Source organism: Neopsephotus bourkii, unplaced genomic scaffold (assembly GCF_033783945.1).
Source record: "Neopsephotus bourkii isolate Nb327-2 ecotype Australia unplaced genomic scaffold, CSIRO-AGI_Nbou_v1 NB_1394, whole genome shotgun sequence".
NCBI lineage: Eukaryota > Metazoa > Chordata > Aves > Psittaciformes > Psittacidae > Neopsephotus > Neopsephotus bourkii.
This window is the reverse complement of record NW_026901872.1, coordinates 329,029-356,582: the sequence shown is the minus strand read 5'-3', so window position 1 is coordinate 356,582 and position 27,554 is coordinate 329,029. Positions and strand designations below refer to the sequence as shown.

At 41.2% G+C, this 27,554-nt stretch overlaps 1 long non-coding RNA gene across 2 annotated transcripts in view; it reads left to right on the top strand.

Annotated features, from left to right (window-relative positions):
* The window catches only part of LOC133219997 (uncharacterized), a 188,096-nt gene extending 164,279 nt beyond the window's left edge, over window positions 1–23,817 (top strand). For both annotated transcript variants that reach the window (XR_009727616.1, XR_009727615.1), the window contains 2 exons: window positions 22,298–22,385; window positions 22,735–23,817. This is a non-coding gene — a long non-coding RNA (uncharacterized LOC133219997). The remainder of the gene's footprint in view (window positions 1–22,297; window positions 22,386–22,734) is intronic.
* The last annotated feature ends 3,737 nt before the right edge of the window (window positions 23,818–27,554 follow it).

Sequence of the window (27,554 nt, the reverse complement as noted above, 5' to 3'; positions counted from 1 at the left end):
GGATGTGTAAGGTAAACAAACCTAAGAATCTGAGCTTCATAGCAGAAGGTCCATCTGATGAGAGTGCTGAAGTACTTCTGTACATTTTTGATGTGCAGTTAAGTGATTTTCTAGAATGGCCACTGTCCTGAATCTGTATCTGGAGGAATTAAATATGGGTGAGGCTCCTCTTGACCAGCCTGAGATGTTTAATATGGTGACATTTACGTATAAATTAGAAGTCTAGATATTAGGCAATGAAGAGCACCAGAAATTCTTAGAGCTCAATTCATCTACATCTACTTTCAGAAGAGGAATTTGTGTTGTTTGCTGCATGTAAGTCTAAGCAATTAGATCTGATAGAAGCATGCAATGTTAATCCCATCCTAAATAGCTAAAGATATAAACATTTCCATTTCCTTCAACCATCATAATTCCCAAAATATGATGAATGAGCTGCCTTACACCTGACCTATATAACATGAATATGTTTTGTCCATTATGTGTCTACAATCTTAGTGTAAATTGGTGGCTATTTTCTTTTGGATATAAACCCATTAGAGAAAATAAAAACAAAGCAGTGTCTGCTACTCAGAACCTGCAATTAAAACATAGCTTTACTCACTGGTTCGTTAAAACATGTCATATTGAGCCACCTGTTAGGTGCCAGGACAACAGTCTCTCTGACATTGAATCCAATGGATGTGGACTTCATAGCAGCTGTGCCAGGAGGATGGTGGTAATGAGAGTTAAGGAAAGCTGGTTTTGACAGTGAAATGATCTGCAACCAAGCTAAACTTGCATGTGGCTTCTGTTGTGGCTGATAATGAAGAAGCTGAGAAAGGGCTCTGGAGGCTCTTGGCAAAAAAAAAAAAAGAAGTAGCAAAGAGATGTGCTGAATCTTGAAGTCCAGTGCAAATGCATTTGGGTCAGGAAAAATATAAATTAAAAAAAGAGAGAGAGAAAAAAGAACTGGAGATCTGCACCAGCAGATTTAGATTTCCTTGAGACTGTGGAAAACAGCAGTAATTCCTAATTTTTCCTTCTTGCTCCATTACTCCTTACAGTATTTAAATGGTCAATGCAGTTAATCATGTAAGTGTGCACACAAATAACAAGTATATATTGAAATGACATCTCTTTTAATTCTACCCTGAATTTGCTTTTTTTCCTTTCACTTGCAAATAGAATAAAGACACATTACAATGACTGCACAGCACTGTGACAGTACACGGTCTAATACTTCCCAAATACAAGTGCCTGGCCAGTTTTATACCATTCATAATTGAATTTCTTTATCATGATGAACTACAGGACTTGGTTTTTGACTCTCCAGACCAAGAGCTTCCTTAACATAGGCTGTGATTCTTCTCACATCTTAGAAATTAAGTAATTTGCTGTTAATTACATTGCTGGTTTTCACTAATTCTAAGCACTATGTGCAGCTGAATTCTGAAAAGATTCTGAGTTGCAGGGGTTGGGTGAAGTCTTTTCAGCAAATGTTCCTCTTTTCTCCAAACCAGTGGCTTTAAAGGCACGCAGAAGCATGTCAAGTCTTTTGTGTCCTGGAAACAACTTTTTATTTAAGATGCCTTATCAAACTACAGTTTTCTTTTTGAGTATTTGGCATAAAACCTGCCTGTAATTTTTCTGTCTTTCAGGAGTGTCTCCAAAGTATCAGGAGCTCTGACTAGGCTATAGCAACTAATGCCTGAAAATGCCATTAGGCAAATTACCAGAAGAAGAATAAATTCCATGCGCCCCCCAAGACAAACTGTTCATAGATTTCGCTTAACTATTGTTTAGATTTAACAGCAAATGGTAAATAGTGTCTTCATTTTTTTCTAAGATGCTTACATATTATAACAGATACTTGTACATTTCAAATATGCATGTAAATATATCGTATTTCAATGTTCCAGCATGATCTTGATTGAGTTCTAACTTGAGTATGTATATTCCACCTACCAAAACCTCTCCTGCGATGTCAGCTCCATGTTCTGATTTACTTCTTAACATTTTTGCTCACTGCTTCGATATTTCTACATACTGGTTTCTGCTGCCTTCTGCTGCAGGGCTGAGGACTATGGAGTTGTTACTGAGACTCCGTCTTTTCTGTAATTTAGCAATCTTTCCTCCTTTTTGTATTACTGTGATATTTTGATGCCAGCTTCTCCTTTGACTACATCAGTATAGAACAGTTTGCAGGCAAATTGCAGTCATGGAAATGAAAGATTCAGAAAGTATTTTTTGTTAAGGTTCTGCTGATTAGTATATTATGTGTAAATCATAATCTTATTTATTTATTTATTTATTTATTACCTTTTTTGTTTTTTGACTGGGACAGCTTTTTAGACTGCAGCTTTGTGTCTGCCAGCGCTTCAAAATACTACTGAGAAAGAGAGGAAGAGAAGTTCCCAGAATAACTTGATTTTCTAGACCTTTTCAGACTGCCCTGTATCCATCTGGGCTCTGCAAAGTATGATGTGACTCCCATAGTATTACTATTATTCCCATCACTCAACTGTGACTCCCAGCTATTACACACTAGTCTAGTCGTTAAAGCACTTAACCAGGTTATATAATAGTTTTGGTCTTAAAGTACGCAGCCAGGGGTGAAGCAGCTGGATTCTTGGTGCACCTCATCCTGTGGCATCACCCTAAGAAGATCCTTTACTCTGTAGGTGTATACTCAGTATGCATGTTCACATTTTTCTTTCTGAAGTTGGTCTGAAGGGCACAATTAGCGCATGCATACCTATACATTCTTTCTCTCAGACTGAGAGGGCTTGTTGCCCCTTTTCTACTGGTTGCCATTGATGTCACAGAAATCATCATATAGTCTCTCATGGATGTCTAAATAAGTGTCTAATTATCTTTCTTTGGCTACTCTTCATGCCAGAGCAGGACACCTTACCTAACCTGCTAAAACTCAAGAGTATTGACTGTCTCTCCTACTGACACTGCAGAGGATCAGTAGCTCCTCTTTTGGTACTTCTGCCTCTTACGGAACCACAGCTTTCAGATCTGGAAAGAATATTTCAGGTAGTGCGACTACCAAAAACTGAAACAGAAATGCAGGAGTAAAAATGGTATCTCTTGTGTTTTAAAGCTCTTGGTGTATTTTCCTTTCATAAAATTGCCTTGGCCATGCACATTCAGGAGCACTCCGGCATTCATAAACTACTTTAGAATCACTTCTTTAAAATGAACAGCAGCATGTCATGTTGTGTGGACCAGGCTTCGTATTGCCAGGATGGAGACGTGTCCTTGAGTGCTTGATTGGAGGAGGAAGGTTTAGGGAGGAAAGAAGAATGAGGACAATAGTAAAATAGTTACAAGCAAAATTCTTCTATTAGCTTCCCCATGTGTTCCAAGAATCATCAGAATTTTAATTAAAATGTGACCTAGCAGCAACCCTGAGTAGTTCCCACTTTAGTGGCTAATTGGAACATGAATCTCAGATGCCAGGGCAGGAGAAGAAAGCCAGCCAAAAAATTGCCAACTACCCCCTCAATGTGAACCTTCAGCTTCAGTGCTCCTGACCCACACCAAGGAATCAGCTTGCTTGCTGTTTTCTCATTTCTTCACTTCTGTCTTTTTTCTTAACATAGCTAAATTTTGAATTATTTCAAATATCTTCTATGCTTTTATTTTTCAGAAAGGCAGGTACTTCTGAAAGGTGCTGGCATGTTGAAGTTAAGAAGGTCATTAGAAGCAGAGAAGTACAGACATTTCAGGGAGAATTTCTGTATCTCTTGCCCCATCCTATCCCCATCTCATCCTTAATTTTGCTCTCTTTCAGCCTGGAAGAGCACACAGTAGCTCACCGTAGCTTAATAGTTTTCTTTTCTAGCTCACTCTCTTTCTCCTTTGTGCTTTTACTAGATTCAAGGATCAAGGCCTAGGTATTTCTTTTAGGTTGTTGAACTTCAGTGAACGAGAACAAAAATGAACAAAGCCAACATGTTTTTCATAAGTGATAGCCAACAGAAAACTTCCTCTGGCTGAAAAGTTCAAAGACTGTGTTTTCAGAGACAGAGAATCCTAGCCTTCTTATCATGGCTTTCCAAGGGAACATTTTGCACTACTGGGACATAAGAAGTAGCTGTGGCTGAGTTTACAGCTAAATCCCTCATTTAAGGATGATTTTTATGATGGTTTTATGCAAGCGAGTCCAGAATAGCTGTGGTTGGATAGAGGGAAAATAGTATGGGAAGAAAATAGAGAAGGGAAAGAGGGAAAGAATCAAAGAGAAAAGGCAACAGTAAAGAACTAACAGTAGGAAGGAAGGAGAAAAAGAGAGAGAGAGAAAGAGAGAAGGAGAGAAAGAAAGAGAGAAAGAAAGAAAGAGAGAAAGAGAGGAAGGAAGGAAGGAAGGAAAGTAAAACAAAGAAAGAAAGAGAAAGAATTAAGCAAAGAAAGAAATGAAAAAATAAGGCATGAAAAAGGAGGTGTTTTGTGTCTTTATCTTCATGCAAAAATAGATCTAGTCCCTTCTTTTTCTTGAACCACTATTTCCAGCTTCTTTCTGAGGTGAGAAAAAGGTTATTCATCTATCCAAGTGGAAGTTCCTTCCAGTTCTAGCCCATATTGTTCAATGTCTATATTCCATATAGACATTTGAATAGATATTTCTGGATGGTCTTTTAAGATTCTTTTTCATTGTGTTCTGTAAGCAAGTCAGCATTTACTTTGCTTTTCTTTTCCTCTCACTGACTAATGCCAGAGGATTTCAACATCCAGCGGTTCTTTTTTTCAGCAGATGTAGGTAATTCAGGTCCTGCATCAGCAAGTTCATCGATTTAACTGATAGCACATGCTCTGATTCACCCCATGTAGAAAATCTCTGAAAATTCCTAGGTCATCCACTGCTGAATCAGAGCCACACATCTCCATGAGGCATACCAGTTCAAATTATTTGCATTAATGTCCACAGTTCTGTATTTGAGGCATAGAAGCATACATGTTAAACATATATTTACATATATATAATTTGCATATATATATGCATACACATATATATATATATATATATAAATTAAATAAATCCTCCAGCTTTGTACCGAGAATGCTCTTGGAGAGATTTATTTCACAGAATATATGCTCTAGTATTTTTTTCCTTTTGAATCTGCATGGGAAAGTAGGGTATAAAAGACATCTCCTCAGGTATAGTTCTGCCTTGTCTTAAATCCAAGGTAAAAATCTACCCTGGACTCAAGAGGAGTTGTGGAAGCAACACAAAATGTCTTTGAGAATTTTACCTGAAAGGACAGATAAGAAAGGCATTTTAGTTAAATGTCACAACATCTACCCAAAAGATGTACTTTTGAAGTAGCATCTGCAGTCCTAAGTTAGTTATGTTTCCTTACAAATTGTACAGGAAAGGTAGAATCCGCAAAGACATGCTGAGCAAGGAAGCACTTCCGGAAATGTTGAAATTAAGCATATGACTTAAACGTTCCTCTTATCCTGCAACTCATTCTTGGATTAAAGGAGATCTCTTCTTCTGGGGGGAGATTCATGTTTCTAAAGCTCCGAATTACAACTCCTTCCTAATGAAAGAGGTTTCCTTTTGTAGCTTTTGAATAATAAAGGTTCTGTGAAATGCACATCTGGTTTTCTTTGCCACATGGAGCTACAATCTCCCACCTCCCAGAGGATTGCTCATTCTCCCCAGCCAGAGCTTTCCTGGATAATTAAGTAATCACTGCAACAGACAGAAAGTGAGAAGTACTTGGTAGTCAACACCCCTCCCCCCAGTAAAGAAGAAGCTGGGTTCCAGTTCGTGAACCAGTGTATGTATTTAATACTAAGTAATCATTACAGCAGTGACTGGAATCCAGATCTCCTTTTTTCCCAGGTGACTGCCTTAAGTACCAGACTCTTTCTGTCTTCTGAGAAGCTTGTTCTTTCACTAGCTTAATGAATATTTAATCACTCTCTGTGAAGTGGAACATCACATCTTGCAAGGAGAGGCTGTGAGCAGCCAACCCCAGAAAAATCTACTAGGCTGATCCTTAGAACATTTTGGTAGGAGATGCAGTTTCAAATCCCTAACAAAATAGAATGAATTGAATCAGAATTTTCTGTTTTAAATGAAAACAAGTTCAGACTTAAAGCATATGCTGTATTCTACTTTTATACAACAAATCCTGAAGGACTTGGCATCCCTCATGCAACCACAGAGCCACAGAACTCTGCAAGGTATATCAGGAGTTAAACCTATTCCTATCATATTGCATATACAATAAATGTGTTGGGAAAATAAAAATCCAAAGATTTCAAAGGCATGTATGACACATCTAGCGGATCAGGATTTAAGCAATTATCAGATTGTCCAGAAGCAGATTTTAGACTCTTGGATAATTTTAATAATGAAACACTGACTGCTTGGGCACAGACTCAAGGAAGTATATTATCTCCTCATTTCCTTTTAGTAGTTAGGAAAATTAAGGACATTAATTAGGCAGTCACAGCCTGCTTAAATTGGGTGCTTAGGCTTCCTAATTGATTAGTGGAGAGAGATAGGCACCAAAAAGCAGCTGAGAGAGTTTACCTGCTGGGAGCAGACTCACTTAAATATAGTTGTTATGTAACGTTAGCCACAGAATATAGCTTTATCACTGCCACCCTCTGAAGGCATTGACATTAGGAGCTTAATCGAGTTACCCATACACAAGCAGCTAAAGCTGTATGAGATAGTGAAGGGTGGCCTTCCAGCTGCCCTTTAGCTGACACTTCAGAGCAATGAAGGTCTCAGATCCTGCCTCATGTCTGCCAGCTCCACAGACAGACAAATCTAAAATGTCTGAAATAATATGAGAGGCTTATGCATGGACAACTGAATGAAACCTTGAGTAAAATATTCAACACCAGACTGAAGAAATGTAAATTTAGGAGTCTGTATGTATGTGTATACCTATAAGGTAGTTGTCTAAGTGAATGTTGATGATGGATATGATCTCTACATGAGACATGGGTGTCTCTTTGGATCTGTGTCATATTCAGGATATCATTTTAGATAAACTAAAGTGTTTGAGGATAGTACTTGAAGACAACAAGTCACCAGATGAGGTTCATCCTTTAAGATGCAGCAGGTATTGAACCCAAATCTTGAACAATTATTCTCATGATAAGGTTTCTTAGAGAAAACACCAGGATCAACTCCAATTGCGTTCAAATAGGCATACTTGACACTTGTAAGCCAATGAGCTTCCCTGTTTAGATGATATGGCATCAACACACTGTTGTCTTTGGAGCTGGAGATCTATCAGTTTATGATCTTAAATCTTAATTTAGTTAGGTTTTGGTATTGAGTCTCAAAGCTAAAATTCAGCTCACCTAGCTTTAGTTTTACAACTTAAATGCCCATGACTAGGCCAGTCACTGTGGATTTATTTTGTCATTGACAAAGGCAACTTCAAATGTGCAAGTCATCAATGTCTAAAATAGATCAGTAAGGGACTCCTTTTCCTAAATACAGTGTCTGGTACCATTCCAGATATCACAAGATATCATGCCTAATATCAGGTGTAATTTGGTAAGTCAAGTATATAGGTTCTGGTTTGTATCTGCCAGTCCAACATACAATATATATACCTTGGTTGCCCTACCACCTCTCCAGTGTTGCTTGGAACCTCTGTAGGAAAAGCAACCAAGCTCTTTGAGTCTCCCAGTCCAATGACAGAATCACCTGTCATTATTTTGTCTGAGACTTCCACATCACTGCTTATGAGAGGTATTTGAAGACCTGGAGTAGAGAAAATTTTAGCAGTGCCACTTAGAGTGGCTGAGGAAGGATCATTCTTATAAAAAAAATAAAGCCGTCTGTATTTCATCAAAAATGATTTTACAGCTAAACATTTAAAATCTAGTTCTTTAGTCATTTTAAAATATAACTATCCTAGAAAGTGCTTTAAAAAGTGAAACAAAATCGTCTGTATACTCATTAAGTATTAATATTGAAATGTAAACCATAAAAACACATAGTTTCACCTTAAGCCAACAATGTTGTACTTTTTTTTATCTTTGTGTTAAATATACAGCATTATTATGGATAAACAACTACTATAAATATTTTACCACAAACTGGTTAGAAAATAGTATCTTTCTGGGTATATTATTTCCTTATATGTTTCAAAATAGGTAGAAATAAAAAATTATGTTATAAAGTGATACATAAAAGAACTTTAACAATAAATAGTTCAAAGTTAAGGTTTATATGTGGTACCTTTCTGGTTTAATATGAAAGTAAATTATATGGGCAAAATAAGATAAAAGATATCCTTTGTTACCCCTTCTTCTTAAGAACATTGTTTATAAATACCGTGATAAGTCAGAATGTTCTTGTTCTGAAACTTCAACTCCTTTTTAAAGTGCTTGTTTCTGAAGATATTTTTATAGGTTTTGTTGTTAAAACTCTTAATGTCCTTTCTATCCACACATATTAAATATTTTTTACAAATAGTACAATTCAACCAATACTCATTACAATTCTTCTTTACAACAGCAGTCTGTTGGGGATTAATAAGTGTTCACCTATAACTTCTACCCTCTCCAATCTGCTGCTAAAGTCTGAAGATGTAGGGTTCCTAGCTGCTAACAGGGATACTAAACTAGAAATCTTCTCCAACAGGGCAAGCAAACATTGCCTTTAACTTTTCTTCACTGAAGCTGTTTTGATATTGTTCCTCTCCCAAACAAACCTGTTCAAGACCCTCTACTGCTTCTGGCTCCTGGAGCTTTATGAATACACATCTATGCGTACTGGCATATGTGTAGAGTATGGTATGTGTTATACAGTATACTTCTGCTTGCATTTTTTATGATCATATGACTATGTAAATTACTATGTAAATTACATGAATATTTTAAATGAAGGAAAGGATTAGTTCTCCCTTGCTGTAACTCTCTAAAGAAGAAGAGAAATAGGTACCTCCAAGGACTGATCCATCTATCCTACGTGAGATACTTGTTCAGAGGTGGACTGAATTACCATGAGATGCTTATCTCTTTACACTGACTCCAAAGACACCTCGAACAACCAGATCAAATTCAATGTCTACTTTTTTAATGTCTTAAGTCAGTTGAAGGGAACCCCACCCTACTTAATCATTCTGGCTCAAAGGAAGTTACCAGAATAACTGTATCTACACAAAACTTAATTTATGACATCCATGTAGCTAATGTAATATGATTTTGGAGAGTAATACTGCCTTCACATCCACTGGCTGTTCTTGCTTCCTCACTGCCTTTCTGTGAGATCTACCTATTGCAGCTAGCTGTCTCAGTTACTTTTACTTTTCTAAACATATACATGCCAGGATATCACCTCTAACTCTCAGACACAACGGTACAGCACAATCCTGACCAGGGCTGTACTGTCCTCACATTGTCAGTGTGCACACTGCATAACTTTTGGCCCCTGATCCTACCCCCCCTGACCCTACCAATCTCTTCAGCTGGGGTTCATGGACCCTTAAGTCAAGTCCTGGAGAAAGGAGCCAGAAAGAGAAGTCAGACTTGTTTAAAAAAAAAAAACAGATAAATAACACAAGGGACTCTCACTGGAGTAATTTTTAAGAGCAGATGTAAGTAACAAAAATTATAAAAAAAAACAGCTAAAGATATAATCTTACAAAATACACTTTGCTATTGACTGCAGGGGAAACCATACAATTCCTCTTTTATCCAACTTTTTTCCTCTTTCGCCTCCCACTCAAGTCAAAGAAATCAAGCTGTAGCTAAGGAAACAAAAAGCTCTAGTGCATCAAGCCCAACCTACCAATCTGCTGTTGTTCCTTTCACATGAATGACTATAAAGTCATTCTCATGTTCACACATCTGCAGCCAAAACAAATTCCTGAATGAACACACCCTATGTTCCTGAGCTATTGGGGTATACCTGAAAGCCCAGTAGACCTGGGCCACAAAGAATGAGGTGAGGATGTATAGCTCTCCAAGGCTGGTTACCAAACTGAGGCTTTCTGTCTGTGCTAATGCCAGTGGAAAGGATAAGCACCTCAAGAGAGCTATTTAGCTTAGCTATCACAGTCAGCTGTCTTCAGATGAAATAAATCTCCATTCAGAAATGCCTACCTCTGTATTCATGAGCAATAGCAGAAATCTAACTGTTAGCTTAAACTAGGCAATTTGTCTTTTTATGGTTAAAGGTAGGTGAGATAAACATACAGCTCATTGACTGTTTTCTCTGGGCCCAAGGTTCACTCTGTACTGACTGACAAATAAGAAGCTGCCAACCAGCGTGACAGATGTGCATATGAAATCAGTCAACACATGAATACCATTGGATTCACATTTGGGCCATTAATTACAGCATGTACCTTGGGGTCTCCCTCTTGTAGATGCCTTAGTAGTGGTGGTGATCACATTTGTTCTGATAGTAAGAAGCACTTACTGAGTCATATGCAAAACACTGTGCAGGGTAAGGCCCAACCTAAGGAACACAGGGTAAAGAAGAGCAGTACATGATAGAGACAAAAGGTTACATGGGATGACAGCAAATAAAATGTTCCCTCTATAAAGAAGTGAGAAGTAGGATAGGAAGAAAAATCTGAGATCAATGGAGTAAACTATGTGGAAATACAAAGTTAGGTGAAGGAACTGAAGGTCAGACAAGGTGAAGGGGATATTTTCTTTATATCATACCTAGATAGTACCACAGAAACCTTTTCCTTAGGATCAGTGGGCATTCCAAGTCTATGTGCTGCTTTTAAACTGAATATGGAGGAAAACCAGCACTTCTGCTTGGTGGTGTTGATTATTGCCCGTTAGATATTGTGCAGAGACCACCAAGCCCATTTCACTTCAGATTACGGAACAAGCTAAAATTGAGGTCCTCAAGGTGAAAAGCTAGGTTTTTTATCCACTACATAAAGAAGTCATTTCTTTTTTTTCTATTAAGCAAGCGTGAAAGGAAAGATTGTGCAATGACTAGGACCACACTGTAAATATCAGGGTTACAAAAAGCCACAGAGAAACCTTTCAAATAATCTGAAGTGGTGATAGAAAGAGTAATACTGTGAATTCATCTTGATGCAACAATCATTAACCTTACACCTTCACTTTCATTTGCATTAAAGAAGCAGCTGACTGTATTTTTGTGATGCTCTTTATTTTTACCTCACCTGAACTGTTTGGCAGGTACGCAAGTTTGTTGTCTACAAGTATGCACCTGCATATGGGTGTTCATCTATGTGTTTAAGAATGTATATCAGGAAACATTTAATACTTTGGTATTACAAAATAACGTACATATATTATTCAAATATCTTAAATATGCATCATTAAAGACCACTTAGCTTTGCTCAATTATGTGAATCCAGATTCTGTCACTTGAACAGCTGTTAAAAACTATTACTTTGAGGACTCCTACCAAAATCTGTAAGACACTCACGGAATGAGTTAAACATGCAGAATCTGACCCGAACAGATATTGTCATAGACTACTGTGACATACTGTTTGTGTTCTGATCTACTACTTGTGTTCTCAGTCTTATGCAGAGCCTGTTGTCACATAAACCAACAACTGTTCACATTTCTTTTCAGTGACAATGGTTTGAAATCCTATACTGGGCAGGCAATTTTAACTGGGAAAGTCTATTTAATACTGAAATCCGTAATCAGGAAGCCTGTAACCATGAATCGTTAGGACAGTTAAGAAAAAATAAACAGAAAACAAGTAGCTGAAAAAGCAAGGTTGAAATTAACAGTAATGATGGTTTATAGTAAGATATTCTGAGACATGACAGAAGTCTCAGTACACCAAAAGGAAAATCTTGTTTGCTCAAATTATTTGTTTCTTCTGTCTAATGAATGTAATTCTAATATACAAGTGATAACACTGGCATTTCTTTGAAATGTTGATTCAGTTTAATTATGAAAATCACCAAGGTATTTTCTGGCTGCTGCATCACTCCCTGTACTAAGATTAATCACATCAACATCATTCATTTAATCTTCAAAGAGGAAGCAGTTGTCCACAAAAGCCTTCAAATAGCTTCATTAGTGCAATTTTTCAGACTCAAACACTTAGCTGGCAGCATATGATTGAAAGTAAGGAAGGTCATTATATTCGTCTGTTTCCTAATCCAATTTCTTTTTTTTTTTTTAATATTTCTACAATTTTTTCATGGGTAAGTATAAGCTCCACATTCTTGTCCCTTTTTTTGGACAACCAAACCATATGCCATTCAGTAGTTGACAGAATAGTTGGTGGCTATCATGATTTAATCAGTTTGCAATGAGATTAATTTGAACCAGAATATGCTCCTCTTCTGAGCCATGCACTGATTTAACATGAAGATTGTTTTTGTCACGAATCACAGGCACAAAAGACCTCAAGATGTGTTTACTTAAACATGCAAACAGGGTTAAAAAGGTGAGAGGCAGAGCAACGTGCCTAATGTCTTCAATGCCAGACTGAGACTTATTAACAATGTTTTAGAGAATAAAAATAAGTCCAACCTCTACCCATTATGAATATTTAATTACCTGCTAAGGGCATCATCCTCTTATGTCTCCCATGGATGATGAAAAGTCCTTCCCTTGACTCATATTACTTTAAAACTTCTTGTCATGGTTTAAGTGTCCTGAAACCAGGACGCTTCTCTCCACAACTCCGTGCATTTTCAAAGAATCACGTTACCCCATGTCCAATTATCTGATACTGTGGCACAGTCTTTGAGCAGTTTAAACTTAAAAAAAAGATACATCATTGCAACCCAACATATTCACACTGAGCATGGCATCTCACTACTAAGGTTACAGGGACAACTTGGGCATTCCACTGTCGTGGTTTAAGCCCAGTCAGCCATGCAGCTGCTCACTCACTCCCCCCTCTTCCTCCCGCCCCCCCAACCCGGCTCCCAGAGGGATGGAGAGGAGAATCAAAAGAATGTAACTCCCACAGGTTGAGATAAGAGCAGTGCAGTAACTAAGGTATAACACAAATCACTGCTGCTACCACCAATGATAATAACGATAAGGGAAATAACAAGGGAAGAGAATAAAACCACTCACCATCCGCCAAGAAATACCCAACCAGACTGAGCAGTGATCTAGCCCTTCCAGGTAACTGCTCCCAGTTTATATAGTGGGCATGACATGCTGTGGTATGGAATACCTCTTTGGCTAATTTGGGTCAGGTGTTCTGTCTCTGCTTCCTCCTGGGTTCCCCTCCTCCCTGGCAGAACATGAGACTCAGAAGGTCCTTGGTCAGAGTAAGCATTACTGAGCAACAACTAAAACCATCGGTGTTACCAGCATTGTTCTTAGGCTGAGTCAAAAACACAGCACTGCACCAGCTATTAAGGAGAAAAATGACTGCTACTGCTGAACCCAGGACACCACTAAAGTAGCCACAGATCAAAATATGCTTAGTTCCATTACTGAAAACCAAAAATGCTAGGTTTGGTTTTGAAGCTTTAAAAACCAAGACTTGATTAAAGTTTCTGCTAACATACTTGCCTCCAGCTGTCAGTGGTTTGTGCAAAAAATCAGTCAATCTGAAAAGGGGAAGCCTTGAGATGTCGGACAGCAAATGTAACTTTTTTTCTAATAAAATATTTAAATGAATTAAAATTTTCCTTCCATTTAATTTTAGGTGAGGAGAAAAATCAGTTTTATATCCATCAAAAAAACTTGAGCAAAAATTTATAAAAATGGATCCTAAGGCTCTGGTGAATTGCTACTATTGCAAACATGCCTATCATTCAGAGGTTCCCTCAGAAGGATAGAAAGATGGGTTTGAATTACAATGCTGTTTGTTTTATTAATGACTGTATTTAGTTTATAGAGAGGAGTACGGGATAGTTCCATAGCTACAAAGCTATATGCTTCCAGTTGTCACAGTGTCTCAAGTAACTCTTTTCATTCCTTTCTTTCCCTGGCACATATAAACAGCACTCGTGAACCATCCTTGGCTCACAGTGCTATCTGAAATCAATTGCTATACGAAAGAACAGCAGAAAACAGAGACTCCATGTGGTTCACAGTCTAACCACTCAAACAGTGTATAGGTGAGGCTTTTATAACCAAGGGTCCCCTGCACAAAGAAGAATTTTCTTTGTGCAGACTTAAAAAAAAGGGAAAATCAATATTCGCAAAAGCAGTTGCATTAGCTAATACCCCACTTGCTCCTGTTTGTAGATAAAACTTCCTGAGGTCCAGTGCAGGATGAAAAACTTAGACTGGTTCAACTTTTATTTATGGAAGAGAAAATTAGTGTGTCACAAGATGAGTTTACATACAGGCTTCAGTCCTTGAGCCCATCTCTGAAATCCTGTGGACTATTTTTCTCCCTGTAAGCTCTTTGGCTATGGAAAAGTCATGCTGGGGGACTCCTCACTCCTGACAAGAGCTTGAACAATGGTTGTGGAAATCATTTCATTTAGGGCAGAGGTCAGGATGTGATAATGGACCAACATAGCAGGAAAGCCACAGCAGCTGGAAGCTACCATAGCTGAAGTGACATAGGAGCCACAAGAGTGTGTCTCCACTGGAATTTGTAAGGCATTTGTCACCTCGATATTTTAAGCTGTGTTGATATCCCATCCTTAGTTCAAGATGTTGGTCTCCACATATATATTGCTATTCCAATACACTAGAACTTTTCTTGCAGGAACCTGGAAGGCTTCTGTAGAGGATTTCTTTTAAGAAAAACAGCAAGTTTGAGGTTGGAGGTTACAAGTTAGTGCAGTTATGCACTTTTTAAAACCTTTGCATGAATTACTTTCAGATCTTGTCACTGGATCTTGGCAGTATGAGGCCACATCTTTTCAAGCTGTGAACAACAGAGGAAATGACCAGGCTCATCCTGCAATTTGTCCCACTTTATTGGAATACTTAGGAATACTTAGGAATTGTTATGCAGAGTAAGCTTATTTCTGCTTCTACCTCCCTTCTGCAGGACATGGTGGGGGAAAAATAGCTATTCTACTGTACACTGTTAAACAGGAACCCTTTTTTTTTTAAAAAAAAAAAAAAAAAAAGAGCAGCTGTATATCCCTGGAATCATTCCTCCCACGGAGTTATCTACAGCCATAGTTCACTACTAAAATCTGTATGTTTCTAATAACTTAGCCTTAAAGGAATATGCTCCTTACGTGACATTTAAGCTCTATCCTTCACTCTCCCTTTTTATTCAGACAATGTTATCCTCAGGAGTACCAAAGCTTCTAGGTCTCAATCAGGCCTTGAAAGAAGAAAAATTCTTCAAACAGGTCTTGCTGTGACAAATGTGGGCATTACGTGCTGCTGTTCTTTACTGTTCTACTTAAATCTCAGTTTCCCTAATTACACACTACTTCTCTGAGAACTGTGAATTATATAATGAGTCTAACCAAGATGTATGCTGCAAGCACTACTTCAGTTATTAGGCAAAGATATGAAAATAAAGCTAATCACAGGCAAAGCCTTTTCAACTAATCTGCCTCACACCATCCATTTACAAGGTGTTCATTTATGTCGGTTGCTTTTAATTTTAACCATAAATGAGATTTTGTTATTTTTGTTATTAAAGTAGGGACAGATCCCTGAGTAAATGACAATGTGTAGGGCAAACGAAGAATCTAGAAAAGATGTATTTATATGTATAAATATAAATATATATATAAATATATAAAGAGAGGAATAATCTGTAACCCTTAAAGGTGACAAGGAATACAAATATATTTAGATTGCAGCTAAAACCAAATCAAGATTCACCTCTCCAAGGGTTATGCTCTGCCTTTTTTCGTATTAACAATACAAAAGTTTTCAATCAAAACTGGTACTAAGTGAAAAATCTTCTTCACAGAGCATGAAGAAGTGGAGATTCACCTTTCTGACCACCTTCTTTCCTGACTTCTATATATCCTCATAAAATATTTACTCTGCCTCTGAATGACCACTCTGATTATCCTTTTCAGATTCCTTGATGATGTCATGGAAATGTTGAGCCCATTATGCTAAGCTAGGACCTCCATCTACTGTGACCTCTTGGCACTAGCTTCTAAGGACAGCATGATACTTTTACATAAAAGTTAGTCTTCCTTCTGGTCGTCAATAGATGGACTCACAGTACCGCAGCACTTCCATCAACACCAATAAAATTTAAACAAGGACACATAAAAAGCCCAAAACCATTTCGTGTTTACAATAAAGTGATTAAAATGTCTATGAAAACGTACAATTTTTTTTTAATTGGAGAATAAGCATTCATATGATTTCATGGGTTCACCCCACAGGTAATACACGGCATTCCTTTTCATTAAGCTATTAGGGAGTGATTAGTGACTAGCACCCTGCTCTAATTATCTTTAATGTAGTGTTTCAAACTGATCATGCATAATGCAATTAGAAATCATAATTAAATTAATTTATATTGATTTAAGCCTTTATAAGTTGTTAATAACTATAGCCCATTACATTAATTCCTACAAGCCAACATTAATATTTTCAATATGCTTAGTTATTTTGCTTCCCCACCCCCCCCTTCCTTGCATCGAGCACGTCCTTAGGGAGGTCACAGGGGATGGCTGCCAGGGGATGCTGCCGGGCAAGCTTCCTCGGAGCCGACTGGTCCCGGTGTGAGTGGGTGCTGGGGGAACTTTAATGAGGAAATAATGACCGCCACCCTGGCTGACAGAGGCCCTTTGTATTTCCATGGAGACAGAAAGATCCCGGCAAGGGGAAAACTCTGGAGATCGGAGTCAAAAAAGCGAAGGGGGGAGGGAAGGAAGGTGCTGGGGAGGTGCTGAAGAAAACAAGTTCCCAGAAAGCAGCTGACGCTGGAGCTCCCCGCTGGCCAGGGAGGGTGCGGACATCTCCCCCATCCCCGGCGGAACCCACGCTGCTCGGGGAGGGGAGCAGCAGGGAGAGGACGGGGATGGGCAGCCACGGCTGGGGGGGGGGGCGAGCCGCAGTTCCCTAGGGTCAATGTCGGCAGCTAAAGCCGCTGCTCCCCTCCCGCCCGACGGAAGGCTCCCAGACCTGTCCTGACACTGGCCTTATTCCTTCCCATCTCCCCCCCCTCCACCCAAAAAAAAAAAAAAACACAGCAACAACAACCCAACAACCTCGTGGAAGAGATTTCCCCCATTCCAATTAAACTTGTGCAGCGTGGGCCCCTGTGAGAAAGAATTATGCCTGAAAACAGAGGCAATAAATGCCCGCCACACGGACGTACTTCCATCCCACCCGCACCTGACACCTTTCAATCAGAATCGGATGGTCCAGGGTCAAAATAAGTTTTCCTGTGAGAAAGATGCCCGGCTATAATAAAATCTTACAGCGGGAGGTTAAGAAGCCATTTAAGAAAACAATTTATGCTTAAATAATCTTTCTTTTTTTTAAAGAAAACCTGGGTTTGCAAATCAGGAGTTGAGTTGAGAGGCATGAATTCTATTATATGTACAATTTAATCACAGGGTATTTAAAATAGACATTTCCATCTAAAATCCAATCAGAAATCAACACAGCACCTCGAGGCATTAAGATGATCATCTCCATTTTGCATTTGTAAACTGGTAGAAATAAATGTGGCTTGTGGATACCAAGAGGTCAAGTACGGCTGCTCAAATATTTTTCTTACAAAATGACGGATTTATTAGACAAATAAGTAGCCCGGCTGATGCAAAACCCCCAGTGATTGAATTTTGACGTTGAGTCAACAACAACTCGAACTACATCAGTGCTCCAAGATTTAGTTATGATGGTAGAGATTACTGAACAAATAGGAGGCAGAAATGAATACAGATTTCCTAGGATCTGCCCCTGGCACCCTCTTCTTGACATTCCCCTCCATATGCTATCCCTATTCACAGTGTATTCTAATTAAAGGACTGGGCTATGTCTTCTAATTTTACAAGAACTTTTAAATAATTAGTCTGGTGTGTGTTAAAAGGGAAAGCCTCAGACATAAGGGGATTTCAGTCCCTTTAGGATCTCTCCCTGGCTTTGCAGTTATCACAGTCCCTTACACAGTGAGGAAGGGATAGCAGAAAGACATGAACCTTCACCAAATCACACAGGCATCGTCGATTCATTTTCAGCCCGTTCCAAGAGGGTTGTCTGGGGTTTTTGTTCGGGATTTTGGGGCGACATAAGATATGGGTTTATATTTTTGGTTGGTTGGGTAGGGTTTCTGGGTTGTTTGTTTGGTGTTTGTTTTTTTCTTTTTGGGGGGGGGGGAGGGGTTGGCTTTTTTGGGGTGGTGTGGGTTGTTTTTGTTTTGGGTTTTTTTTCCCAGTGAAAGAGACGTTGAGGGTCCAGCATCCTCGGGAAAATGTGCCCACAGACCACAATCGCGTGTGAAGCCAGGCTGGGCTGCAGCTTGCATAGCCTCGACAGCGAGATTTTTTCACGCTGCCCTTGCCCCCTCCCTCTTTCTCCCCTCTCTCTCTCCTTCCCCCCCTGCCCACCGTCCAGGTGCATGCACACTAGAGAGTTCCCCGGCCTGCGCTCTGTTGGCCGGCAGGAGCTGGGTACGTGCTGGAAAGCCGACGTGAGCTGTGGGAAAGTGATGTTATTCTTGCTTCATTTCTTCAGCGCTTTTGGAGCGTTACTTTAACTTGCTAATCACGAAGGGGCGCTTAAATAATTGAGAGTACGTTTAAGCATAAAGCAGTCAGTTTCTAATCTTTTCAGGGGAAAAGGGACTAATCTGCACCTGCTGTGAGAGCCCTTTTTTTATTTATTCTGTATATTACTTCCACTCCAAGCTGGACCTGATGGCTCCAATTACAGTTCAGCCTTGCAGAATCCATACCCTCCTTTTCACAGCCCTATTCTCTGCTCTCCTGTTCTCTGCAGGTACAAACTTTTCCTTGGCAGACAAGTGAGAGTGGGGGGCTCTTAACAGACACTATTTTGCTGAGATTCCTTAGATTTCTTTTTTTTTTTTTCCTTGTTTTTATTTTTTTTTCTTTCAGGGAAGCTTTTCAGAATTCCTGAGGTCTCCAAATTTGCCTTCTTTCTATTGCCTCCACTATATCACATGTACGTTTGTAGGAAAGAGAAGCAGACACTGGCTTCCACAGTGATCTGGATTATTGTTTAATAGGGGATAGCTCGAGAACAGGGGTTTTAATGTAGATTTTCCCTCTTGTTTAACATTTGGGAAGAAAATGTTTAATGAGCCTTTCTCCTACTACGTATTTTTACTGCAGAGTTTTTGTATTGGGTAGAGGCTTCTCAGAGTATTGCCAAAGTTAATTCTAGATTTATATTTCTGTAACCTACTTAGGATGCAAAAAAGAAGAAAAAAATCCTGTCAAATTAAAGTGAGTCCTCCTGTCTTGCCTGCTCCCAGCAAATAACTTGCAGCACCTAATAAATCCAGATGGAGTTCCTCATATAGCCCGATGCAGAAATAATTATTGTCCTGGCTTGTTTCATGTCAGAGGCCTCTTCGGCTCATCTGTCATGAAACCAATTTCACTTTATTTACATCCATTTGCTAGTTTAATTACTGTGCTGATGAATAGCCTGAAGGAATTAAGTTACGAGTCTTTGGAAACCTAAAACGACAGATATATGGGTTACCTTTCAAATAGAGGAAGAAAATGATGGGTGGTGTGTGCACCAAAATTTAAAAGTAACAAGAGCCTTTCCTTGGCTGGTGGAAACGCAGAATCAGCTGACACTCAGCCTGTGCATTTACCTCTGTCTTGATGTAAAGTGTTGCCTAGAAAGGCTTTTTTGTTTTTTCTTGGGGGGGGGGGGGGGGGGATTGTTTGTTTGTGGGTTTTTGTTTTTTTTTTTTTTTTGGTGTTTTTTTCGGGGGGGGGGGTTGGGGTTTTGGGTTTGGCTTTTTTGTTTGCTTTTTTTTTTTCAGGTTAAATGCAACCTGTATTAAAGCAAAGGTTCTGGAAGCTTTGGATCTAAGCACAGATGCACTCGTGATTTTTCTAGACACTGAAAGGGAAAAAGGGGTCAGAAACTAGGTCTGTCTTAAAGACTGACTTCAACATAAGCTATGCAATGTGCCATAGAGCAAAATCAATCAGGTTACTACTATCTCCTGTCTGCAGTGGTAGAAATTTTCTCCAGCGCTTCTTCCCTCTGACTCGCCTCTTTGTGATGCAGGGTACCAACAGAGGAAATTCCAGCCAGCTGGGGGATCTTGACCTTTTTTATGTAAACCTGTGAAAAGCAGAATTAATCCTTGTGTTTCATGTCTCAGATCTAGCCCACGTCTTTTCCCTTTCTCCGGGTGTTTTCCAATCATTTCCAGTGCGTGCACCTCTGCGTGGAGATCAGGGGTAGGGGTTCTGCTCTATCCACCCTCCCTTTCCCCACGAGAGGACCCTACTCAGGGTCCTGGCGTACCAAGGTGGTCCTGTTCCCCGTCCTCCACTGCTCAGTAACTTTCCTGGGCTGTTCTAGTGCTCTATAAAAATTTAGAATTCCAAAACCTGATGTGGCATGTGCCTGAGCGAAAAGTCAGCCTCTGTAATTCTCTCCACCACCCCGCCACCCCACCTCCATTCATCATGAATGAAAAGCAAAAACAAAGCAACAGCAGTCTCGGAACTGTGCTGGGAGTGCTGATTGCCCGGGCTGTACCCCGCCTTGTCACCTACGGGCTGGCCAGCAGGGTCCAGGAGAATCCCTTGTGAGGGTGTTCATTCTACCCCTGGAGAGAAAGTCCCCCCAGAACACCTCATGTCCCAAAGAAAGCATAAACCGAACCCGGGAGCCTGCGCACTTCCTCGGGCGCTAAGCCTTGGCGTTAGGTACATCAGGACATCTTTATCTGCTTGAACCGCAAAGGCTGAGGCGGGCCTGCTGGTCCGAGGTTAGAGGGCTGCATGAAGAATTCACCTACAAGAGGGCTTTTACCCCGCTTTCCTACGCAGACCACCTCTTCCCCTGCTCCCGGCGATTTTGTGGAGCTCACGGGTTTCTTCACCGTGGGACAAACCCCCCGTGAAGAAACGACGTGCTGCAGTAGGTAACGGGGCACATGTAAAAGCGGGAAGGGCGGTCTGGCTGCCTGCAGGGGAAGTGATCCTTGGCTCGCTAGAAAAACCCTTCCCCTTAGAGGCACCCTCCGCAAGGAGGAAGCTGAAGGGGCGGACAGACATCCCCTTTGTCACAGGGGTTGAGCAGCACTCGAAAACCAAATCCTTTGCCGGAGGAAACGTGAAATGCACACACCCCTCTCCCTCAAATCTCGCTATCGGCTGACCCGAACTGATTACATTACACGAGGGTATAAGAGTGCGGATCAAAAGAGAATTACGGCTGTGTGTTCGAGGTACTCCGGGTCTTTATGTCTGAGGAAAATGAAAGGAGGAAGTATACAGAAAAATAGTGTGGGGTATTAAAAGCTCACACACACACACACCCTGCCCCCCCTTCCGCTTCTCTTTCCTCTCTCTCCCCCTTTGATTAATAGATCCATGTGGCTAACGGCCTGACATATGGTGTGCGAAGCAGCTTGAGATGGTACCTCGGGCATACCCCGCGGCCATTAACATATTACAGGCTTCTGTGCAGCCAGCCAGCCCGACAGAGAGACAGAGAGACAGACAGGCAGGCAGGCCGCCTCCCCGCACCGCCCCGCCGGAGCTCTCCGCAGTGCTGAAGCACTGCCGTGGAGGGGGGGGGCTCCTCCCCCCGCTGCCCGCGGCCGCTCCGCCTGCGAGCAGCGCGCCCGTCTTCACCGCACTGAGAGTTCAAAAAGCAGACGCTCACACAGCCGCGGGTTTGGAAGTCCTGCGCCTCTTTCAAGCGAAGAGGTGGTAACATCCCCCATGAAATCGGAGGTTCTCTCCCTCCTTGTTTTGTTTTGTTTCTTTTTGTGTCTTTTTTTGCTTTCATCTAGGAAAACAAGATGTTGCTCTCTATAAAATCTTCACTACAGAGAACACAAAGATTGTCCTGTGTGGAAACCGGTCTAATTTTAAACACGGTGCCAGATCGTAGAGCGGAAAAGACGGATTTCCGCAAATAACCCAAAAGTTAGGAAACGCGCACCTGGCAGCGGGAGGGATGGGGAAGGGGGGTGATGGTTATTCCCAGCCGTGTAGTTTGGAAGGGGGGATTACAGTACGAAACATAGTGGCTGAGAATGCAGAAAAACCTAGGGTTTATTTAATCCATTTCAAGAGTTCTGACAGAAACATAAATCACTCCCTGCACTTTGCCTTTTAGACTCCTGTAGATAACTGCCCTAGCTCTTTTGAACTTTGTTCTGGTTGTTTTGTTGGGAAATAAATGCTAACAACAGATTAAATGTTTCAGGTAGCTTTATCTTCTGATTTCAGGAAAATAGTGTTAATAAGCAGCTTTGATGTTTTACTTTCAGACTGAATGCCTTAAGGCAGAAAAACGCATAAAGGTAGCTGGGAAAGTAAATTGCCAGAAGCGAAGAGCACCCTCCCTTTCAAAATCCTGTAAGTACTCCTCGCTCCTACATCAAACCGAGCCTATGCAGAGCAGCACTGGCTGGCTTGAGATTTCCCGGCTTTGCAAACATCTCCTGTTTCAGTGCCCACATGGCGATATGTTGATGTGTGTGCACTCCGGTACTATCAGCTGGTAATGAACCTGAAAGTGATAGAGGAAAATACGAAAACCTCACTGCAATGGCTGGAGTTTCAGATTTTATTTTCTTTTTCCCTAGTAATCTAAAATCCTGTGGGGAAAAGCAGAAGGTGTCCCTGCCCCTGGCAGAGGGGTTGGAACTTCGTGATCTTTTGGTCCTTTCCAACCCAAACCATTCTAAGATTCTGTGAATTGCAGTGAGGAGTAAAGTCAATGCGAGGTTAGCAGATCACTGCAGACCTCCACCATGCTGAAACAGTACAGAACAAAAGTTTCACGTCCTGTGCATTTAGGGTCTTTCTAGCTATACCGTCAGCAGCCTCCTCTGTTCTTTCGGGAGCTCAGCACATCAGCATCGCAGATTCCTCGCACACAATCAATACATTTTGCATAATACGAGTCTCTCTCGCAACCCTCTCTCTTTTCTTGCTCTCTTGTTCGCCTCGTAGGCGGACGGGCTTTCTACACAGGGCTTTGCTTTTAAGGCATGAGCATCGGAGATGTCCAGTCTCCAAAAGCAAGCCGTGCACCAGGGGTAGCTGGTGCCTGCTTCCTCAGGTCAGAAATTGTGCTGGAGCCCCCACCACAGCAACCCTTCAAGCATACGGTTTGGTTTCAGACAGGCACAGCTTGCCTCTCCCCAGTCTCCCCTCCACCCCCCGCTTTCCATTCCTCTTACAGCAGCGCTTTAATAAAGTCACATAAGTGATTGAAATTAACATAAATCATTATTAGTTATTAGGATTTGCTCTAAATTACTCTGTGAATATAACACCAAACCCCATCTGCCACTCCTGCTCTAGCAGCAATAGATTGCAGATAAAATAAATGTCCTTACCCCATTAGAATGTTCCTGTCTCTGTAGCCAAAAGCCAAACAAAAGCAATAAATACAGAGCTTTTTTCTCTCCACTATTCAGCTGTGACTGTTTTCATCAGCTCTTCCTCTAGAAAAGCTCGATAGCTGCCTGAAAATATTGCATTTTATATCACCAAAGGGCGATTAATATTGCATTAACTGTATTTAACATTTTTTAAGCGCGAGTAATCTGAAATGAATAAGTTTCTGTTACTAAATACAGGGGATGTCAGAACTGGTGAAAACAGCTTAAAATATCTGTATAAACAGATTATTTGTTTCATACTTTGTATTTTTATAATGTTATGGTATAGTGTGCTCTGTTTGAAGTAGAAGAAGCCATGCTAATGGTCTGTTTAAAGTATTCTGACACTGTCTGGAGACATCCAAGTCTCTGCCTTCATTAAATGTTTATTGTCAACACTTCAGTGAAAAAAAGTCTTGTGTAAGTGAATTTCCACTGCTGGATGCTGTCAACACTTTGTTTTATTCTGATCCGCGTGTACAAAAGTTTGTATACATTATGCTGAAGTGAAGAGAGGCAGAGGTTTAGTGAGCTGTAATTAGTCACCGAACAAACTTTTGGTAGTAATTCGGTTCACATAATGACCATCATGGAGGGCGAAGTTATGTATATAAGTGCCTTGTCACGTAGCCTGTGAAAAGGTTCATTCATGTTGACATGGCGTCCTCTTGTCAAAGGATACTTTTTTTAATAAATTAAAAAAGGAAAAGAAAAAAAAAAGAAAGAAAGAGAAAAGAAAAAACAAGATAAAAATAAAATAAAAAGAAGAAGAAAGAGAAAAACAAACCAAAAAAAAAAAAAACCAAACCAAAAACCAAAAACAACAACCCAAGGGCAAACCCAGACCCACAGCTTGTACAACCACAGTTTTTACACATTTTAGCTCGGGTTTACACAGTTAAGTAGCTTCCCTTTACCTGGGTCAGGGATGCCCGCGTTCATTCTTCTCCGCCCCCCAGAGCGCCCGCAGCGCGGAGTATGGGAGGGCTCCTGCTGCCTAACCGGGCTCGGGGCTGGTTTTGCCTTCGCACTAGGACCTAGCTGGATGCTTCATCCTCTGCAAGCGGGGAGTGGTCGGCTGGTGTCCACACAGAGGGAGGCTATTTTGAGGCTTTTAGGACCCGCTTTTTGAAAATCAAACAATTGATCTTCAACGTACCAACACACACAATGTGTGTGCGTTTATATTATTTATTTAATTTTTGTGTAAAGCCTGCTAAATACTTCAGTCTTTAGAGCGATTAATGCCTTATGACATCAATTTTAAAAGTCATTCCCCTTCCTCGCTTCCCCGTACATATATACATATTTTTTATTTTTCTGTAAGAGGTGTTTAATAACTCTTCTCCCCAGAGTTAGAGGTGCTCTAGCATACTTAGGTAATCAGGGTGAAGGAGTTAAGATGCAGTTCAGACGAAGGCTCTTACTTGCCCACACGGGCTGTGACCTCTCGCAAGTCCCTAGACCAGTTTGAGGAGAGGGTTTTGCCTGCCCAGCTGCCCCTTGGCCATCAGCTTCAGGCTGGGTTTGGCTGTGACACGGCCGTAAATCCACACCACTGCAGCACAAGAGGGCTCCGGGGCCCCGTCTGCCCGCGGAAACACCGTGCTAAGTCCTTTTTAGAGTTTGCACCTTGAATTAGCGTTGGGAGGCCAGAGGCCCCGCGGTGAGCACCCTGCTGCCGCTCCGCTCCCCGTGGAGGCAACCCCAGCACCGGCTGCCGCTGTTACCTGCTGTGCCAGAGCAAAATCAGAAAAGGTGCGCTTCTGCCCACTTCCACTTCCCCACTTCTGCTTCTTCTTGTCTGTCGCTGCCTGCTCCTAGTCGGCCCGGCAGCGGGGCAGGGCCGCCCTGGTGCTGACCGCCGCTTTTTACTATGGACGCTACTTCAAATATTTCTATGTGACATCTTATTTATATTAACTTTTGATCCCTGGATTCCATCCATCCATCCATCCATCCATCCATCCATCCATCCATCCATCCATCCATCCACACGTGCCACCACCCACCGCCCACCGCTCTCGCCATAATGAGAAGAGACTTGTCTTCAGGTCTGGCAGGTCCCATTTCTGGGACCTATCTATTCAGCTGACCTATATACCCACCCACTGCTTTTCTCCTAAATTGAGCCTCCTTCAGGTGCCAAGGGGTTACAAAAGAGGAGAAAAGAAATACCTTTCCAAAACCTGAAGGGGAAGGAGGGAAAGCGGGAAGGAGGTGGGGGGGGATATGGGGGGGTGTCTGTCCGTGCAGCACGCCTCCCATCAAGCTGCCTTGACAACAATTACTAAAGTTTTTAATTAGCCTCTTGTTATAATTCATTTTATTAATTTTTCCAAATCTCAGCCCATGAATTATTAACGGCAGCTCCGTAATTGTGTTTGCAGCGGTGCACGGGATGGGGATGGTGGCGGCTGCTGCTGCAGCCCGGCCCCGCCACGCCGCGGCTCGACCCCGCGTGTGTCTCCTTCGCACCCGGGGCCTGTGAAGGGTCCGTGTCCCAGGCAGCGGCGGCCTCCATGCTCTTATCAACATCTTATCAACTCTTAAGTAACATAATTACCCATAATCAGACGCCCGTCTGGCAGGTGAAAACGGGTTCCCAAGCGAATCGGAAATTTAAAATCAATTAGGCTTTTTCCCCTCCTTCCGCCCCCCTTCCTTCCCCTTCCTCCCCCCCACCCCCCGCCCCGAATCAGTAGGTAAATATAACAGAGCTTTTTTAAAATAAAAAATAGCGCCGGCTAAAAAGCGAGACATAAATAACTGGAGGGATTTAAAATCGTTTGGGAAATTCCAGAATAACACAGAGCGGCAGCGGCGGAATCAAGCTTTATGTGCTCGAGTCCATCAGAGTTAAAATAATTATCTGCCGACAAATCTATTTCTCTTCGGAGGGAAGGGGGGACAAGGGGAGGCGAGGAGGGGGGGCACATAAACCATAAAACCTGTGCTGTAGGACACTTCATTCTCCTTCTGGGAAGACTTTTTACTTGTTGAACCAGGACCGAATTAGTCTTAATATCACAGGAGAGTAAAAATCAATACGGCCGTGGCAGTGGGTGTCTGTTATTCACTTATGATGGACTAATCTAAGTTGAAAGCAATAGGAGAACAAGTGTTAAGCAGAAATTCCGGGAGCCAGCCAGGGTCTGACGGGCTGAGAACTGGAAAATCACATCGGGAAGACGGCGAGATGCCTCAGGTGTGTAGGAAAAGGCAGTTCGAAGGATCACAGTACTGAGGGGGCCTCGGCAGGGGCCCGGCCCTGCGGTTCGGGACCCAGCTGCAACGGCCCCGGCCCGTTGTGCACGTACTGGGAGTGTGGATATCTACATATTTTTGTCACAAACTGCTAGTCTATGTGGAGGAGGCGGCAGGTGGTTGGGGAATAAATGTGATTTTTTTTTTTTTACTCGAATGCAAAAGTTTTAATAGACCTTACGTTAGAGCTTATAAACACAAATAGAAACATCTTCTTTCTCTCTTTCCCTTTCCTTCCTTCCTTCTTTTCTTTCTTTCTTTCCTTCTTCCTTTCTTTCCTTTCTCCCTTTCTTCCTTTCTTTCTTCCTTTCCTCCTTTCTCTTTCTTCCTTTCTGCCTCTCTCATTCTCTTTTTCTTTCTCTCTTTTCTTCTTTCCCTCTTTCTCCCTTTCTCCCTTTCTTCCTTCCTCCCTTCCTCCCTCCCTCCCTCCCTCCCTTTCTCTATTTCCTCTTTTCCTTTCTTTTCTTTTCTTTTCTTTTCTTTTCTTTTCTTTTCTTTTCTTTTCTTTTCTTTTCTTTTCTTTTCTTTTTTCTTTTCTTTTCTTGTCTTTTTCTTTCTTTCTTTCTTTCTTTCTTTCTTTCTTTCTTTCTTTCTTTCTTTCTTTCTTTCTTTCTTTCTTTCTTTCTTTCTTTCTTTCTTTCTTTCTTTCTTTCTTTCTTTCTTTCTTTCTTTCTTTCCTTTCCTTTCCTTTCCTTTCCTTTCCTTTCCTTTCCTTTCCTTTCCTTTCCTTTCCTTTCCTTTCCTTTCCTTTCCTTTCCTTTCCTTTCCTTTCCTTTCCTTTCCTTTCCTTTCCTTTCCTTTCCTTTCCTTTCCTTTCCTTTCCTTTCCTTTCCTTTCCTTTCCTTTCCTTTCCTTTCCTGCCTGTCTT